The sequence below is a fragment of the Borostomias antarcticus genome (genome assembly GCF_949987555.1).
Source record: "Borostomias antarcticus genome assembly, chromosome: 14".
Classification (NCBI taxonomy): domain Eukaryota; kingdom Metazoa; phylum Chordata; class Actinopteri; order Stomiiformes; family Stomiidae; genus Borostomias; species Borostomias antarcticus.
The window spans coordinates 25,333,513-25,347,310 of NC_140247.1; positions in this window are offsets into that span (position 1 = coordinate 25,333,513).

Genomic DNA, 13,798 nt, shown 5'->3' on the forward strand with positions numbered 1-13,798 from the left:
CAGGCCACCACAAAGTATATGGTGGAGCAGGAGGTATGGCCAAATCAACCATGAGTGAGAAGCTGGTGGTGTTGGTGTGTGTGTGTGTGTGTGTGGGGGGGGGGGGTCTGCACGATCGACCTCAAGCTCAACCCCCCTGCAGTCAGTCAGTCAGACAAGCTTTTGGGATCATTTCCACCAAGCAGCAGCCCTCCAGTGACACGGCTGAAGCGGGGACCTATAAATCTACAATAGGTCTACCAGTCTCTGAAAGCCCCTCTTGTTCCCCTCAGTGCCGCCATAATGCTCCATTGGCCGTGTGGTATTTTCTAGAGGCTAACTTCCTCTGTACCAGGAGGTGGTTCGTAGGAGAGCCAGGTCGGGATGGACCATCTCTACAGGACATAGTTATGTAATATGGGGCTTTAACTGCAGCTATTTGACTTAATTTGGGATACTTAGCTGCTGTTGAACAAGCCCTTGGTATGTTATAAAAAGAGTCCAGACTATGATGTAGTAATTATCCACAGACTCCTACCTGGATCAGAGGAGAAAAAGAGTGTAAAAACCCAGCAGGTACATGAGATCCTGTCTGTGGAAAGCCTGCTACAAAACAATCAACCGTGTGTGTGGCATGTGTGCGTCTGTGTGTGTGTGTACTGTATGTTTGTGCTTGTGCCACGTGTGCAATCACACGCTAGATTGAATCGGGGTGTCTCCTGCTCCAATTAATCATAATGTGTACCCCGTCTTCAATTCATATAGCACTACAACAACATCAGTGGATTAGCCTCTATGGCACTCGTTAGCATAGACGTACATTGATCACTACTTTGTGAGCAGCTTCCTTGTCATTGTGTTCAAGTGTTTCCTCTATGTACCAAGCTTTTCCCATTAAATGTATTTCAAATTTAATGACTCGCCTGGTGTGTGTGCAGTCTATGGCCAGGGGCGTTGGCAGGAATTCTGGGGCCCCTGAAAAAATATTCTAATGCCACTAGTGCTCCTTAATATAGGAAGTTATTATAGGTCTCTGAGGTCTCCAAAACATGTCTTTGAATATTTTTGCGGAAAATACGACTCAGATTAAGCATTCTAGCATGCATCTTTACCTCCTCGTAAGCGCATTGTGTTGCCTCTGTGTATGAAATGCGCTATACAAATAAAGTTTGATTTGATGTGACTCTGTTTCAGTCCTGTTCTGGACTCGCTGTATCTGTGTCTGTATCTTTAATGCAAATGAGCTGCGGCTCCCCGCCCCCAATTTGTCCACGCCTCCAGAAGTTCAAATATGCAAATGCAGCAGAACATCTCTGAATGGTTAGTTACTTTTTTTTCTAGCTATTTTTTTTCCAGATCAGAAGCCCAGGCAAATCTAAGCATCCTGTTGTGTGAAGAGAACAAATGTGTTCTCTTTTTAGCAGCAGGGGGGGACACAAATATTGCCCTTCTTTTGAGAGGCGTTCTGAAAGTCAGAAAGTGGCTGTGCGGCTGAGAACCATCTCTTCACCATCACCCACGGAGGGCAGAGTGGGTTGGGATGACCCCTGAGACCTAGAGACAAACACCTAACTGAGAGAGGTTCAGGGTTAATATACAGTAACACACGGATGCCTGTGGTGGATGCTGGATGCATAGCTATTGATGTCATAATCTCTGAAACTGTACAGTAATGCCGGGTACAGACTAGAGGATTTTAAGCCTGATTGTAGCATCGATTCACCCGACAATCGGGGGGAGCGTTCCCGAATCAAAGCTTGTCGGAACTGATTATCTGCCCAAATAATCCTGTTGTGTGAGGTGTTTACCGACCTAATCTTAACGTTCCCGACTGATCGGAGTGTCCCCGATTTTCCAATCGTAAATATCAAACATGATTGATATTTATCCTTGGGACACCGATGGAATACTGAGTGGAACCCCACAATAGCCAATGAGAGAGCTGACTTGTTGAGTTGTGGAGAGAACACGAGTGCTTGTTCAATGTATCCTGCAAAATACCATAACAGGACTGACAAATAAAAGAGTTTAGCTAAAATAGCCATGGTTTTGGATGTACCAGGTGAGCTAGGCTAGCGAAAATGCTAAAGCTAACGTAACGTTGGCTGTAAACGTTTAGCGTGGCAACGTTATGTGTGGTAGAGAGACATTTGTGTAAAGCCTTTATTAGAAAACATTTAATTGCAGGGAAGTGAAGACCATGTTTGTTTTGCTGTGAAGTCACGTTTTATCATGCAAGTTTCTGTGAGATCGCATTTCCTTGGAATGAATCGCCACTCTGAAATCGTGTAAAGTGTGCGGTCCTGCGTCTTGACTGAATCGTGGTGTGTGCGTTATTACGATTAAAGTATTTAAAGATCGGTTAAGATTATCGTTGTCTGTGGTCTCCCACGTTTATAAAATCGGTTAAGATTGGAAAATCCTCTAGTTTGCACCCGGCATAAGCCTAATATACTAGCCCAAATCTTATTTAAATTCATTAGGTGGGCTAGCTTGTGGAAGCTAGCCCAACTTGTGATATTCCCACTATTTCTTTCTTTCTTTCTTTCTTTCTTTCTTTCTTTCTTTCTTTCTTTCTTTATTATAGTTCTCCCCAATTTTTGAACATTAACTAGTTCTTAAAGGAGTAGTAAAGGGAAAATGCATGTTTAGCCCTGTTTTAAGGTTACTTATGATCATATACAATGGTTCAGATCAAAACGTTGACAAAACTAACACTTTTGAGAAAGTCTGATAATTGCTCTACCACCGTTTTGGTCATACAATGGATGTGGATGATGAAAAATCATTCAAAAAACATGTTAAACACTCACTTTCAAAGACAAGAAACTCACCGAGGTGTTAGTTGGCGTTCTGACATATAATTCATACATAACATAAAGTAAGAGTCTAGTTCATCTGGAAAGGCTTTTTTAAATATTTAGCATAGAACTATTTAGTCGCAGCACATACGTGTGTAAACCTCCGCAAACTAACAATAGCTACCGTAAGTAGTTCCACTTCCTGAATCCCCTCTGCGGATTGATCTACACATCTACAACGGTCGCTTCAATACAAGTCAATGGATTTCATAAAATTATCAATAAAACCCTACAGGATTCATACTTTGCGGCGAATTTGATGTCAGAACACCAACGGACACCAATTACCCCCTCTGTGAGCTTCTTGTCTTTGAAATCGAGAGTTTAACATGTTTTTGAAAAAATGTTCAAGGTGCCCACCCACATCCATTGTATGACCAAAACGGTGGTAGAGCAATTATCAGACTTTCTCAAAAGTGCTAGTTTTGTCAACGTTTTGAACTGAACCATTGTATATGATCATAAGTAACCTTAAAACAGGGCTAAACATGCATTTTCCCTTTACTACTCCTTTAATACTTTGTGCTAGAAACTTCATTTAAACTTTAAAATCTTCATGATGTTTAGCTGTTTCAGGGATACATTCAGATTTTTGACATTTTTTTATAATAGTTTTTTAGTAATTGAACTTTTAATAATAATTTTTGTACCATTGAAACTGCTGGTGGAATGTTCAGTAGCCTATCATTATGTTTTTAGAGTGGTGGCAGCTGTTGCTTTGAAAATATTCACACATTTTGTAAACTGCTGGCACTCCTACAGTTTTGACAGCTCATACACATATTATACAACAAAACATTCACACAACTGTGCTGATTCGTCCATGTAAGTGTCTAAGCTGTGTGACTTATAGTTTTCACAGTATGACGATTTGTTCGGCAACTGCGCTCCCCATTGAAATGTATGGTGCCGCACTAACTATTGAGCAGCTAATTTTGCATTTTTACTCTTTTTCTAACTTGTCGCTATGCCTACAGTTTTAACAGCTCATACACATATTATATATCACAATGTTCACACAATTGTGCTGATTCATACAATGTAAGTATCTTAGCTGTGTGACCTACAGTTTTCGCTGTATGACAAATTGTTCGGCAACTGCGCTCCCCATTGAAACGTATGGCACGGCACTCTAACTTTTGAGCTGTTAATTTTGCATTTTTACTCTTTTTCTAACTTGTCGCTATGCCTACAGTTTTAACAGCTTATACACATATTATATATCGAAATATTCACACAACTGTGCTGATTCATACAATGTAAGTATCTAAGCTGTGTGACTTATAGTTTTTCGCTGTATGACGATTTGTTCGGCAACTGCGCTCCCCATTGATTTATATTTATATTGACATTTATTTAGTAATATTGGTAGTGCTAACAGTTATATTTGTAGTTATAATAGTAATAGCAATAGTGTTTATAGTAATTATACAGTATTTACAATAGTTAGTAGTTATAATATTATTGGCAGTAGTTGTTACAACCAGCTTCAGCAACTAGCCCACCTCACATTTTCTCCAGGAAATGTATTTTCTAGTTTTATATCTTATCTGGTGTAACTGAAAGGGTTTGCAGCAGCTCAGTTGAGTTTGTGATTTGGTTATTGTAGAGATGGGATATGACATGTGCTAACTTGTGAATGTCTGTTACTCCTATTACGTTTACAGCCATGTCCAACTGAGGTTGCCATGGGGACCGCGGGTTGGATGTTTAACTATGCAGCAGCCAGAGAAGCTTGAATTCCTCAGGACGGACTCACAGGGGAGGAATGGGGTGATACAGCACACTTCTGTGACTTCAATGTGGCATCTCTGTAAAACAAAAAAAATCAATTAGACTTTAGTATATTTCCCCAACATAGATAAGTGTAAAGCGTCAAGTTTTTATACCAAGACATAGTCGAGTATAGCTTACAGAAGCAGAGGAATCTCTTTCTCAAGGACTATAGTCTCTGTAAGAAGCAGACTTACCAATCAAAGCTCTGAGTACCCTGACAACAACTCTTAGCCTTTTCTCTCCCTCCGTAAATATATGTGACCTGGTGAGTCACTGACATGCCCCACTAACCCTGCGCCGCCTTGGGCACCTTTAAAGTTTTAAAAGGGGAGACCACTGCTTATAAAGTCTGTCTGTGTGTGTGTGCACACTGTGCACCCCGACCCACCGCGTCAGCAGTCAGGTCGGAGTCACGTCTGACGCAAAGACCAGCTGTAGAGAGAAAGCGGACCTTCAGGGGAAACAGTTAAAGCATGTTTTTCCCATCTCCTCTGGGGTATCGGAGGTCTCCTCCTCACCATCTGCCACCCCTTCCTGTGTAGGCTACACGCTAACATAAACTTCAAGCGGCAAAACAATCTGCGTTGCCACAGAGACAGGCGCCCCGTAGATAAAATAGAGCCTGAACACCGATTGTGGAAGGGACCACACCCCGACGCTAGGCTTGCTTCTCTGGATCAGCACGCAATGCAGAATGCCATATCACCTTGCGTATATAGGCTACACACCGATAAGCAAAATAACACCAAACCCGGTTATGGGTCATTAGCTTACTGAAGCGAGAGTTCTGAGCCTCAGAATGTTACAATGCATTGCAGTAAAAATGAGACACCAGTGCAATGATCTATCTCTTAAAACCTTGTTTATCCATCCATAAACATACGGACGTTTTTGTTATTGTAAAAGGTGCGTCAACCTCTCAAAACACTTTTGAGTGACGCATGTGTTATGATGGCGAAAGTTTAGGAGAGTCGAGGAGGCTGCCCTGACAATAGACCAATAGCTACGCAACTGAGTCGAGCGTAGCCTCACATCAACAGGGAAATGACTAGCTGAGCAAAGACAGAAGTCAACTCTGGCCAGCCAGGTGTCTGTGTTTATAAAAGTTGATTAAATGGGTTACGTAAGTTTCACGGAATCTCTCTTCTAAACACTCTAATCTCAGGATAGAAATCTTTCTAACAAGAAGAATCAGGCCTGCGCCTCTGTCCAAATCTGTTGAATCACAAGGTCAGGCTAAACATTGGGCTTCAGTCACCGTCCTCAGGAATGGCACACAGTCTCTTTGTTATTGTCGAGTTCTTTTCACACTGTGACTCATATTTCCTGTTATCAGTATATATCTGCTGTATTCACTGTGTCCATTCGATGCCTGTAATGTAGGCCTTGAATTCAGGGGCGGGGGTAGGAAATTGGGGGCGATGTTGCCCAGTAGTTCTAGCAGCCTGTCTGTGAGCTTGCATGGTTGGCTGTTCTCCAGGTCATACCAACAAGCATCTGTATAGGGGGTCAACAAGGGTGAGAGAACATAGCAGTCAGGAGAATGAGGCTGGCAGATTACTGCCAGAGACACCAGGAGCTGCCAGCCAGAAAAGTGGTGCTGTGGGAGCCAACACACAGGCATCGGTCACGAGGGTGTCCCACTCTAACATACGTGGATGTACTGAAGAAAGACGCAGGGGTGGAAAATACCGGCGAGCTAGCCAGATGTATGGGTTATCGTCCGAGGACAACCTACTGAAGAGAAAGGTCTCGAAGTGAGAAGAGGTGGTGGGCTGTCTCTGCAGTGGAAAGCTCCAAGGCCTTCGGGAGGTGGGCCTCGGGCACCGTGGAGCACCAGTCTACCTGAACCAGGCCATTTCAGATGGCTTCCAGAATTCTGTCAGATTTAGCGTGACTGCGCTAGTAGCCATGCTCAAGGATGGCCAAAAGAGACTTCTTCATACGAGTGCCAGGGTCACCAGTGAAGCAATGAGGAATTCTATGAGGCAACGGCACAGTGCTCTTCACCAACTCACGCGACTGTGTGGCTTTATTGACAGAACAGAAGGAGGAGGAAGAGAGAGGAAGCAGGAAGAGTCTGCCCCTTAAATAGCCACTTGAACTATAAATTTATTATCATTTTGCCCTGGCTCAGCACATGATTTGTTAAGATTAGAGAATAATTATCTTCCTAATACTGTAAGCATGCCCAATATAGAATGCATCAGTGTGTACACGCCATGTGTGTGTGTGTGTTAAATCTCTGGAGCTTGTCCAGAAAGCTGTAGCTCTCCCACACTACTTCACATCTCCGTTTAACACAGCAGCTCGCATCCAGTTTAAAACTGTGGTACTAGACTACAGGGCAAGGACAGGAACAGCTCCCTCCTACCTCCAGGCCATGGGCAAACCCTACATGGCCCCTCCCGACAGCTATGCTCTGCTACCTTGGGGTGACTGGTTGCCCCGTCAACTCCAAGGCCCCTGTGGCCGATCGACACAGTCACGGCTCTTCTCTGTCTGTGGAATGAACTGCCCACTGACGTCAGGACAGCAGAGTCAATGCCCATCTTTTGCTGCAGGCTCAAAACTCATCTCTTCAATAAGTACTGTGATAGTATTTTTAGACTGGTCTAGTCCAAAGATTTACCAAGATACGTTCAAAAGGTTGAGTCTGGTTTATTGAATGAAATCAAATACTTGCGCAAGGACTTCCTGACAAACGCAGCAAAGGTGGTTCAGTCAGAGAAGTGAAGTCAGAGAAGTCATGCCCAGTCTTATATTCAACCAAAACACAGGTACGGAGCTTTGAGGATGTGATTGGCTACTCATTGCACGTCATGTGAAATGGCAGGCGTGGCCAAGAGTATAGACATGTGACAACAAAGAAAACAAAAGTCTGAATCAGGACGAGGAAGACTAAGGTGGGGCCCTTCTGACTTAAACAAAGAGATGAGGAAGAGCTATGCAGAGTGTGTTTACAATTACAAAAGGGGGGAGACTGAAATTGGGGTTTGCAAGGGACTTGGGGGGAGGTGATAATTACCAGGACAAAGGTTTAAGGTGTTTGGATGTAAATTAAGGTGTTTGGATGTAAATTCCTGGACAATCCCTCATTTGTGCCTGAACAGGCACACAAAAATAAAATATAAAATCCAAACACAGTGTAAACAGTCAGCTATGCTATACATGTGGAAAGGAAATAATCTCTCCACTAGGTGGAAACTTTAATTATTTTCTCTCAACGTGCAAAATCACACACCAAAACCCCTTGCTTCAGAAATTTGACAGGAAACAAGATAAAAAAGATGACATGATTATATACTATTTATAGTCTAAGAGTGGACAACCATTCACCAAAAAAACAAACTTGATTTAACAAGGCAAAAAAAAGATAAAATGGTTACCAGTGTAAGAGGGGCAAAAAACCTCTTGGTCAATTTAGAGGAAAAACCCAAACTTATTTATCAACTCATGTTTCAACCATTGCAATTCTTGTAAACAAATATGATATTTTTCAGATTATTTCAAAGTTCATTCACTCTTGTGAGGAGGTGACCGGCAAGGTCAGTCTCCGATTGCTCATCAGAGGAGAGGAGAGTGTGGCGGTGACTGTCAAAGTCACTCTTGTTCACAGTGTATCCCAACAGTCATTTAGGTGGCACTTCTCTTTTGGCCAATAGAATGTCATTGGGGAATGCAAGGCGTCTTCTCTTCTAGATTGCAACTTCAATGTCGCGTTGCTTGAAATCAGTTATGTTCAATGTTAGTGTGTGCAGGTGTGTGTGCGTGTGTGGTGCATCTTGTGAGGAGGTGACCAGCAAGGTCATTTTTCCTCCGATTCCTCGTCAGAGGAGAGGACAGTGTGATGGCCCATGGTTTTGGCCTCTGAGCCCTCTGGTTCAGCTGCATTCTGATCCCCTGGTGGACCGTCCTCTGCTACTTTTGACAGCTATTCCACACAGGCCAGAATGCCATGGTCCTGATTGTTCCATCTTTGACGGGTAGGTTCACCCCGCTACATCTCTTTGACGGGTAGGTTCACCCCGCTACATCTCTGACGGGTAGGTTCACCCCGCTACATCTCTTCTCTTCCATGTTTTCTGGCCTGTTCTAAGGCTGCTCATCTGCTCCTTGGTTTGGGACGCAACGGCGTCGAAGTTCTCTCAGCTACTCTGGCGGCCGTCTGCGTGGGGACGGCCCCAGGTCGCGGATCAGGACCCAACCCCCAGGAGAGATGTGATGCAGGAACCCCTCCTTAGCCTCAGGAAATGGCGGTCCTCACTCTTCATTTCTTTTTCTCCGCAGGTGGAGCAGATGCTTGTAGGTCAGAAATGTAGGCTCTTGAACTGAACCCGGTCCATCCCTGTACTGCTCCACGTAGGGCCGGCCCGGGTCGTGCTGCTGGAGGGCTCACCTCGGCGCTCCCGCTCCCCCAGTACAGGCTGATGAAGTGCTCCGTCTGTGGATTCACAGATGAGAGAGACAAACAGAGACAAAACAGAAGAGCAAAAAGAGAGTCCTCTGGTCTGGTCTCCCTGTTCCCCTCTGTTCCCCTCTTTGGTCAGGAACGGTTATTCAAAATCTGTTGGAGATTCTCAGAAACATGGTTAAGCGCAAGCTCCTGCTTTGGGGAAAAAATGTTGTTATTCAGTCAGGAAACTTAAACAGGGTGACTGTTCAAGTGTCATTTAGAGCCAGTCTGCAGTAGCCTATAGTGACATCAAGGGCAGTGTTAGAATGACTTCAACACGCCCAGTCCCCAGTCATGATCAAGGCAATTGGATTTGGCTCTAGCAGTTCTCTTGCGATTTTATGAAAATAAAATAACCATATTCTCGTCTCAACAAAACAACACCCCCTAAGGGTGAAAGCAAAAATTTCCTGAAGTCAGGATAAAAATAGAGATGGGTCAAAGAAAATGACACTAAAATGAACTGGCTTCATTTACAATTAACTAATCAAAAAACTCCATCAAAGCTTCATTTGTAGAGCTACAAATATGTATCTCTAAAACCCTCCCTCTTCTGCATTTGAGGACAGAGTATTTGGGCACTGCTTTGGACAAAATGGTCTCTTCTCCGTTTCATACTTATCTGTCGCTCACAGTGAGTAGGTGACATGGCGTTGGTCTGCATCTCACGAACCCCAGATCGCCCATCTGTAGGGAAACAGGCCAGTAACCTCCGGTGTACGTGCCCGTCTCCTGGTTCGGCATTCACCCATCACTCCCGGAACGACAGTTGTCTGTAAAAACCCACTCAGAAAAAACACTCAGGCCCGATGAATGTGCCTCAAACTATAAACATGAGATATTTAACATACTCATTTAAAATATATATAAATTGGGTTATGAGATGCTGCATTCAGATTAAGACACTGGCAACCCTTATCTATTCCCCCCACTATTATGCACAAACCTTATGTTTTAAGCTACATATCAGAAAGAGAGACAAAACAAACAACAGTTAAACAGACCAACAGCAGGTTCCAATGTCCCCAGGAAGGCATGATCCAGGCTCCTCAAAGACCTGCCGCCCAGGGTCCATAGCACCTGAAAATTAAGACTCAAAACACAGACTGGGTTCAATAGCAGAGGAGAAGGCCTAGAGCCAACTCCTCAAAACACATTATCATTATATGAATGAAAATTCATACAGTAGAATGCATAACACGAACAGCTTATGGCCATTCATTGACTATTGAAACAACTCCTGAATCAAACACACATTCAAAACCCTGTCAGACTTTTGAGTTCTCCACTATTACCTAAAAGATCTGCTCAGAAACATTAACAGCAACTTAAGACTCAAAGGCTCTACATCTATTTCATCCTGCCACCATTATCTTAAAAAAAAAAATCTCTCAATCTTGGCTAGTTAAAATCTCCCTTATGGGTTGTTCAAGGGAACTCCAGCAGGTGGCGCTCGACCCCAAAATCGGAGGCTCTTCCTTCCGGCCCTGTTCGGACAAATACCTCGTAGAAAGAAGGGGCGTGGCTAATGGCGCAACAAGTCGAGGGGGGAATCTAATTTTAAATCAGAGTTATTCTGCTGGGGAAATGGTGGAGAGACTGTTTGCTGAATCTCCTTATCTTTCCTTCCTGACCTAAAAAAAAATTCCCTTAACCCTCTAGCTGAGCCCGAATCTTAGAATTTAACACTAAAATGTCAGATGTGGATGTAAGAAATCGAAAATGCTTTAGCACATAACGAAATCTGCCACAAACGCTCGCAGAAATATGCTTCAGTGCAACAATCACATCAGGCTAGACGTTTGCAGTAGAATTCTTTACATCCTCTAGCATATCTTAATAACTAGTGTTACAGGGACACCTAGTGGTGATCCCAAAATGTTGCATGTATGACCCGGATGTGGTCTTTGGCAGCGCGGGGAAATTTAAAGAAACAAATCCCAAATAAATCACGACGCAGCCTAAAACCCCAAAACAGCAATGAAAGGAAACCTTATGGTTAAGTCACGGCGGGAAAGAATACAATTTCGAAAGAAACACACATTAAGACATTAAATTCGCTTAGTACTCACTCAGTCAGGAATCTCTTTGTTCTCCCTCTGGCACAAGGCGGATCACCGGGAGTTGTTTTCCGGCGTCTCCTAGGCAACCAGTTAGCTAGCCTACTGGGAATCTAGCAGAAATTTTAACAGTCTAAAAAGTGTACAAAACAATACTTTACCTGGATCCATGGCGCGCATAACAGACAATAATCAAGAGCCGAGGCTCAAACAGTGAACACATAAGACGAACAAGACGAAAACAAAGGCCCACGTTACAAACAACAAGCATGCTCGGCTGCACTAGCAACTTGGTCCAGGCTAAACCTTCCGTTTAGATCCTACCAAATTGTACAGCCACTTGGTGAAAACTAACGCTCGTTAGGTTTACCAAGTCACCCGGGAACAAAGGGACAACGTTTCTCCAAGAAACGCGGATTGGAAACACCAATCACTCCCGTAGCTACCATCTTGTTGGTAATCGTTCTTCAACGAACATCAACAATCACTTCGAAGCTAGTTGGCAATCGTGCTAACACGAACATCAACAACGGGGCTTAAGCTAGTTGGTATCGTTCTTGAAACGAAACATCAACAATGAGGCTTAAGCTAGTTGGTATCGTTCTTGAAACGAAACATCAACCATGCTCTTCCTACCCTCGGTAGGACTAAATACCCACGCTGGGGTTTTCTGTTTTCAAACAATCCAGACCAACAAGCTGAACCAAATCAAGGCAAATACAACTCAGAACCACAAGAGGGTTCGTTTAAACGTACCTGTGCGCTTCAAGAATCCAGTGGTAGAACTGAGGAAATAATCTCGGCTGGCGCTCTAGCGCAAGAGAGAAAATTGATTTTCCAACGCCCACTATGGACCGACACGTCTGCCGATCAGTCCTATCCACTGGAATCCCGAAGCAAACGCAGGCAGTGCTCCCATTCCCGTTCGCCAAACTGTGATAGTATTTTTAGACTGGTCTAGTCCAAAGATTTACCAAGATACGTTCAAAAGGTTGAGTCTGGTTTATTGAATGAAATCAAATACTTGCGCAAGGACTTCCTGACAAACGCAGCAAAGGTGGTTCAGTCAGAGAAGTGAAGTCAGAGAAGTCATGCCCAGTCTTATATTCAACCAAAACACAGGTACGGAGCTTTGAGGATGTGATTGGCTACTCATTGCACGTCATGTGAAATGGCAGGCGTGGCCAAGAGTATAGACATGTGACAACAAAGAAAACAAAAGTCTGAATCAGGACGAGGAAGACTAAGGTGGGGCCCTTCTGACTTAAACAAAGAGATGAGGAAGAGCTATGCAGAGTGTGTTTACAATTACAAAAGGGGGGAGACTGAAATTGGGGTTTGCAAGGGACTTGGGGGGAGGTGATAATTACCAGGACAAAGGTTTAAGGTGTTTGGATGTAAATTAAGGTGTTTGGATGTAAATTCCTGGACAGTACTACCAGGTGCCCTCTTAAGCACCTATTGTATTTCTATTTTGCTACTCTTGCACTTTGTCTTCAGCACTACATTATGTTCTTAGTCACTTGTTTAGAAGGGATAGTTCTGGTGAGTGGCAGTACACTGACTACCTACATTAAATTCAATTATTGTAAGTGGTAACACTTTATAATAAGGTACATAATTTTGAGTAGCTACTAACTAATGAGGAACCAATGATTAGTTAATGAGTAGTTACTGATTAACTAGGAATCCATGACTGTATAAAAGATAATGATGGGTTACTAGAGAACAGACTGGGACTACTATAGTAGTTACTGAGGAACCAATGATTAGTTAATGAGTAGTTAAGACTATATAGTACATCATGATGTGCTACTAGAGAACAGACTGAGGACTACTATAGTAGTTATTAAGGAACAAATTATGAGTTAATGAGTAGTTACTGATTACCTCTGAATCCTAATGAATAACGAATGATTAAGTAATTATGACTACTCCATAACTACTAGTAACTACTCTGTATGATGTATGACTTAACAATAATGTACACAAGAGTAACTAATGACTGATTAATGATGAGGTAACAAGTAAACATAAAAGGTTTGGGTCCACAAGAGTGATGCATGATACAGAGTAGTTACCAAGTACTCCTTCATTACCACATCATTACTTAATCATTAATTACTGTTTTGTGTACCTTATTGTAAAGACATACATCATGCAGAATAGTTACTAGGTAGTCCTTCATTACCTCATCATTGCTTAATCATTAGTTAATCATTAGGATTCATAGTTAATCAGTAACTACTCATTAACTAATCATTGGTTCCTCAGTAACTAGCCTACTATAATAGTCCCCAGGCTGTTCTCTAGTAACCCATCATTATCTATGGTATTAAATTGCTTTGGATAAAAGTGTCTGCTAAATGACTAATGTAATAATTTAATGTGTGTGTGAGTGAGAGAGAGAGAGAGAGAGAGAGAGAGAGAGAGAGAGAGAGAGAGAGAGGCTAAATGTAGTGTGTCTCATTGTGACTTATGAAGGGACCAGATCAATGCTTACACATCAGAAATTGACTTGGCATGAGAAGTAAATCTGTTCTTCCTTGTCCCAAGAAAAACATTTCATCAACGTTTTGTGGTGTTATATGAATTAATGTTGAAGTTATGCAACTTTTTATGATAGGCCACGCCAACCACGATGCACCATTTTGATTAACTAGACA